Raw genomic sequence first — 6,060 nt, forward strand, 5'->3', positions numbered from 1 at the left:
AATAACTATTGTTTTAAACATGGTAAAAAGCAAATAGGTATTATAAGAAATAAATGCAAGACATAAGGTTTAGATTCTGATTTGCCTTTTGTATTACTGATCTTTTTATTATGAGAAGAATATTAAAAATATGAGGAAATTCAGTTTTTAAAAGTTATTCTTGTGATTCCAACTTCCATTTTGAAAACACAACAGGTTACCATAATAAGAATGAAATTATTTGACACCTTAACTCAAGTATATATTAGGCAATTCAATGTGAGTACCTGAACCAGAGTAGGGGGGAGGAGCATTTAGCTCCCTAAAGAGTGCACTTTGCCACACCAAGGTTGTACACTGTAACTAGGGACATTACCTCGAAGTACTCTCACTTTTCTCAACATGCAATAGCTCCTGGGCATGTTTCCCAGAGGGTTTTGTTCTTGTCCCTGACTTGTTTGGGTTTTAAAAGAAAAGTTTTAAGAGTTAGGGCCCCAAACAAGACAGTATTTGATGGGAACTTTAGATTTGGGAGTCAGTTCCCTCAATTTTTATTTCTTGAAATTTTGAAATCCATGGTCAGGGGAGGATGGGATTCCATCTGAAGGATTTCATGTTGTTTAGAGTTTCTATTCAATCTTCCATGTGCCATAATTCCATGTGCTTTTTACTGTGCACAAAGTAAAATCCAAGATAATAAACATGCTCACGGTCATGACCTCACACGCAAGTGTAAGAACACAGTGTTAGTACTGAATTTGCAGTTCTCCAGGAAGTTGAGGCTGAATTTGCAACCTGCAAAAACTATTTGTTCATTTTTAACATCCTTCATGGAGGCCACGCTACTGACCACAGCAAAATCAAAGACATAGCTCTGCTGAAAACCTCTGAGCACCTTACTGCATAAAAGTCCATATCCAGGTAGGAGACCTAGGGATGCAGAGGAAGGAACCTCCTGTGTGTGAGACTCACTCAGGCTACAGTATGCAGGACAACAAAAGAACTGCCTGTTCTGAATTGGATCTTCTTGTTTCTCATTCGCAGTTTTTTTTTCAGCTTTTATGAAACAAGACAGGGTAAATTAACAAAGAGTTTCAAAAATGTAAAAGGTAGCAGTGTATATCATTATTATCGGATGCTTGAACTCGAAGAAATCAGTATTTCCCTAAAACTGTTTTATTTTAAATTGCATTGATAGGTCTCATGAAGCTTCTGACATCTCAACAGTGTACTGAAGTGAGTAATGGATCAAACATGGACTGTTAAATTTTATTTCTCCTAAGATGAACCTATGGATTTCTTTGGAATACACACATCATAAAAACAAACGAACAAAAAAAAACCTGATTAATTTAAAAAATAAGCAGGCTCATCAAAACAAACATATAACTCATCCTTATTCTTTTGTGAGTGCAAAAACGTGGATCACAGCTCTAATTGTAAGTAGAGTCTATGAGGATCCAAAACAGTTAAATAATAGGTACCATGATATATTTGGATAGGAGTAGTAAGTTCTGGCTTCCTACAATGCAATGTGATGACATGAGTTTACAGCAATATTACTGTATATTTAAATTAGAACTAGAAGACAGCTCACTGCCTGGAAACATAAAGAAGTAATAAGGAGGTAGGCATACTAGCTAGGTTTTCAGACCACTGCATGAAGGACAGACTTTATTGGCAGAACAGCATCCTGCGGCAGCACACAGTTGTGGTCACCAGGGCATCTCCACCTTAGGCACTGGGCACATACTGCAGTGCCAGGAAATCGAAATCTTGCTCCTTAGCCTGGTACTCCTTGATGAAGGAGTGGGTCTTGTGTGCATCCTTCAGCTGTGACAATTATTGGTTTGTCGCCTCAGGGGGCTTGCCCAGGTGCTATGACAGTACAATGAGATTGATGAGAGTCTCAGTGTGGCCGCTCTCCTTGTCCAGTGCCTCTTGAAGCATGCCCTCTGTAGTCTCCCTTGCTGCCCTGTGTGGAGCGGCAGGCTGTCTGGCCGTTGAGCAGCAGCAGGGTGGGTAAGCACTTGTAGGCCAGTTCCTGGAATATGCAGTAGGCTTCTTGCAGCTTCTCACCACCCACAGCCAGGCTTAGCCATGCAGTGGCTACCTGGGTGAGGGTGGCATCTTCATCTTGCTCCTGCATCCTCTTCAGCTCCTTCCGGGCTAGGTCCAGCCTGACCAGCTTGAGAAGGATATGAATTGTCATGGCTGGGCACTCAGGGCTGTTGCCTTAGTGAATGGTGCTCAGGGCTACATCCGGGTTCTGGTAGTGGAAGTAGACGGAGCCAGCCATGAGCATGAAATTGGTATTGGTTACATTCATATTCCTGCTTATCTCATGATCCAGCTCCAGCACAGTTCTGTCCCTCTGGATCTCACTGGCAAGGTACTCAGCAAGCACAAGTACAGCCTGTAGCTCTGGGGCTGAGGAGGGTTTGACCTCGTCCAGGACCACACCATACTTCATTTGTGCAAGGTATGCTCTGTACAGGGAGACATCCCTCTCTACTGCTCTCTAAGGACTGGACAGCTTCACGTACTGCACCTCATTGATGCACTGCTGATAGCTGCCAATGTAGAAAGTATTCTTCAAGTTGAACAGCTTGTCCACCTCTCTGGAGCTGCCAGGGACTGCGCCGGGAGCTGCAAGAGCCATGTCACCACACCTCTAACCGGCCTTCTTCCTGGGAGACACCAACATGTATTTATTATTATTATTATTATTATTATTATTATTATTATTATTATTATTATTATTATTACTCTCGACTTTGATCATGTGTTAATTACTACAAGTCAATTAAAAGTAAAGAACATTAAAGATAATTGAAGTTGCTTGTCAGTGGTGTCGCACGCCTTTAATCCCAGCACTTGGGAAGCAGAGGCAGGAGGCCAGCCTGGTCTACAGAGTGAGTTCCAGGACAGCCAGGGCTATACAAAGAACCCCTGTCTCACAAAACAAAACAAAACAAAACAAAACAAAACAAAAAACACACAAAAAAAGGTGATTGAAGTTTTAAGGAAACATTAATTTATGATAACTCAAAATACATAGATAGTATATGCAACTGTATTTTTTATAAATGAAGTTATGCCACTTGGGTTAATGATGCACACTCCAAGAGCTATACACTATACAACCAAGCCCAGTCTGTGGCATAGGAAAGCTCCATTGAGTCAAGAGAGTCAGAGAGAGTCCAAAGATAATATAGCTCATTGTCATTCCCCTTGATTGCCTCCCAGAACTTGAAAGTAAATCCTTATTGCTGAAGACACCATGCATACAAAGTGGAAGGGATGAGCTGTGACTTAACTGGAAGATTTCTTTCTAAGGACTAGCTTGCATGGTATTCAAAGATTTCCTCCTACCAAGAGAGGAAAGCAATTGAAACTCTTACCAAGTGTAATGCCTGTGAACCACAACAATGACCAGAGTGACATGAAATAACCAAGGGCACAATAATAGCCTATCTATCCTGGAGATAACCAGAAACAATCTAATTGGACTTGGGCTCATGCAAAAGGATTCATGCCTTCTGTGATCCTGAAAATCTAGCCAACTGCCTATAGCTAGTAAGCTCATTAACCCTTAGCATACTACTACCACTTTCCTAAAGGAGTATAATTTCCAACTGTATTTACCTGTCTTAATATCCAGAAGAAAGTATGGCTCTAACCCTTTATCAAAGAAATTGATCTTGAGGGCATAGTGAGACCATTACAAAAATGCACAAAACATATTAAAAATATACAAAATACATATTAAAAACTGACTATGGGGTCCCCAACTATGTACAATAATGAACAGCTTTAAAGGGAGGGGGAATCAGTACATCTGTATTCTCCAGGCATCAGATACGTGATACTTTATCTAATCCAAAGGGATTATGCATGCAGGCATGCTCATATGTGTGTTTTTACAGGCACGAGCATGCACACACACACACACACACACACACACACACACACACAAACTGGGCTCAGCAAGTTGTATTTATATAGACATATGTACAGATTACACATGTATAAATGTATACATGTAATAGTAATAATTAAAGGAGAGGTTATGAATTTGACAGGGAGTTGGGAAGACATCAAAGAGTTGGAATGGAAATGATATAAATTCAGTACTTGCATACAAATTTCTGAAAATAAGATAAATGTAAAAGGAATAATAAATAAATGTAAAAGCATGCAGATAGATAGATAGATAGATAGATAGATAGATAGATAGATAGATAGATAGATAGATGAAACCCCATTATTGGGTTAGTAATGAATATTTATATATTCATAAAATGTCTGCAATGCAGTTGCTATTAAAACAAAGTTACCTGGCACACAGAAGTAAGTGATTTGGCTTTCCTGTATGTCATTAATCAGACTTTGGAAGTACTTGGCTTCCAAGTATGTATAATTATTGAAAACCAAACTGGAATTCACTAATGTATACTCCTACAAAATATAAGAATAGAATCAACAATATAACCCATGAGCTACAGATAAGGTTAAATTTTTAGCTTTGAAATATTATGAATTTAGGATACCTATACTGTGAGGAGTCTCCTTTGGTGAATTTCTTGTTGGTATCTTACTTTGTGCTAGAGTATAATTATTGTGTCTTTAGTTTCAGAATCTATGTTGACAAAGAGCCTACAATAATTATAACTGAGCAGACGCACTTATAAATTTTGCTCCATATTTATCTAAGAGGAGCTCACAAAGTAATCTAAAAAGATGGGCTCAAAAATTTACAAATTTTAATATAAAATGGAGTACTGACAATATTATCTCTGAATTTTATTAGTAATGTTTGTTTTAAACTTACCAGATCTTTCCATTTCTTGAGAACTTATTTAATTAAACATATTATGTCATAGGAAAGAGTCTATTGAAGAGAATTATTTCAGATTTACCATATAAAAACCAAAACTTTGTTTTGTGGGATTATTTTGAGAAATATTCAGACAAGGTTAAATATAATAAATCATCAGATAGTAGTGCCATGCAACAGAATTTCAAAGTCCAAAGAGAAAAATACTGAGACACAGCAGGATCCTAGTATTAGACCACAAAATGTTATCAACGAGTTAAGGGAACATATGGTAAAATTAATTAAGAATAAACAACTGAGGACTAGCCATCAATAAATAAACTGTATAAAAATTACTGCCATAGAAATATAAATATAGTGATGGATGGAAACATTAGATATAGATGTAGAAATAGAGATAGATATATAGATAGAAAGATAGATAGATAGGTATTTATATATATCCAAAATATATTAATAATTAGAATATTAGTCAGAATCACTGGGTGAGCATTGGAAAGAAGGACAAAGACACAAATATTAAGAATGTAAAATAATATAAATCATAAAATCAAACCACCATGTTCTATAAAATAGACAAAGGAAGAGAAAAAAAGGAAAGAGGAAAATAGTGTACATAAAACTTCTAGTAGCATTTTTTAATATAAATTTATTCAGATAAAATGGCTCCTTTTTCTGTTCTGGGAAAAAATGCTTGCATCCACATACAAAGACATATTATACACAAACTGATATCTTTCTATTAAAACATTAAGTATATTTCATTAAAAAATATCTTTTATTGTTAACAGTGGAAAATTTCTAATCTAAAAATTTATAATCTACATGAAAGAATGAAGATAAACACTCTTATTTCATTCTTGATTTTAACAGTACATTTTTATTTTACTTTAATTATGCTGGCTATAGTTTTATAGTATAGTCTCTATTATGTTGATATATGTTCTGGTTGTTCCTAGTTTCTTTAGGTTTTTGTTGTAAAGGTGTATTTAATTTAAAAGAACTTACTATGTGTATGTGTACTCATGAAGACATGTATGTAATTATAAGCATATGAGCAGATGTCTATAAAGGCCTGAAAGGGCATCAGATCTTCTAGCATAGGAGTTATAGGTTGTAAACTATCTAATATGGATGCTGGAAACCAGATTCTGTTTCCGCAAAAACCATATACATTCTTAACAATTGGCCATCACTCCAGCCATTTTCAGGGTTTTTTTTTTTTTTTTTTTTTTTTTTTT

General features: G+C 36.5%; 1 pseudogene; it reads right to left on the minus strand.

Annotated features, from left to right (window-relative positions):
- Positions 1-1,713: 1,713 nt before the first annotated feature.
- Positions 1,714-2,641, minus strand: LOC116094080 (annotated as a pseudogene).
- Between the last annotated feature and the right edge of the window lie 3,419 nt (positions 2,642-6,060).

The sequence above is a fragment of the Mastomys coucha genome, unplaced genomic scaffold (genome assembly GCF_008632895.1).
Source record: "Mastomys coucha isolate ucsf_1 unplaced genomic scaffold, UCSF_Mcou_1 pScaffold16, whole genome shotgun sequence".
NCBI lineage: Eukaryota > Metazoa > Chordata > Mammalia > Rodentia > Muridae > Mastomys > Mastomys coucha.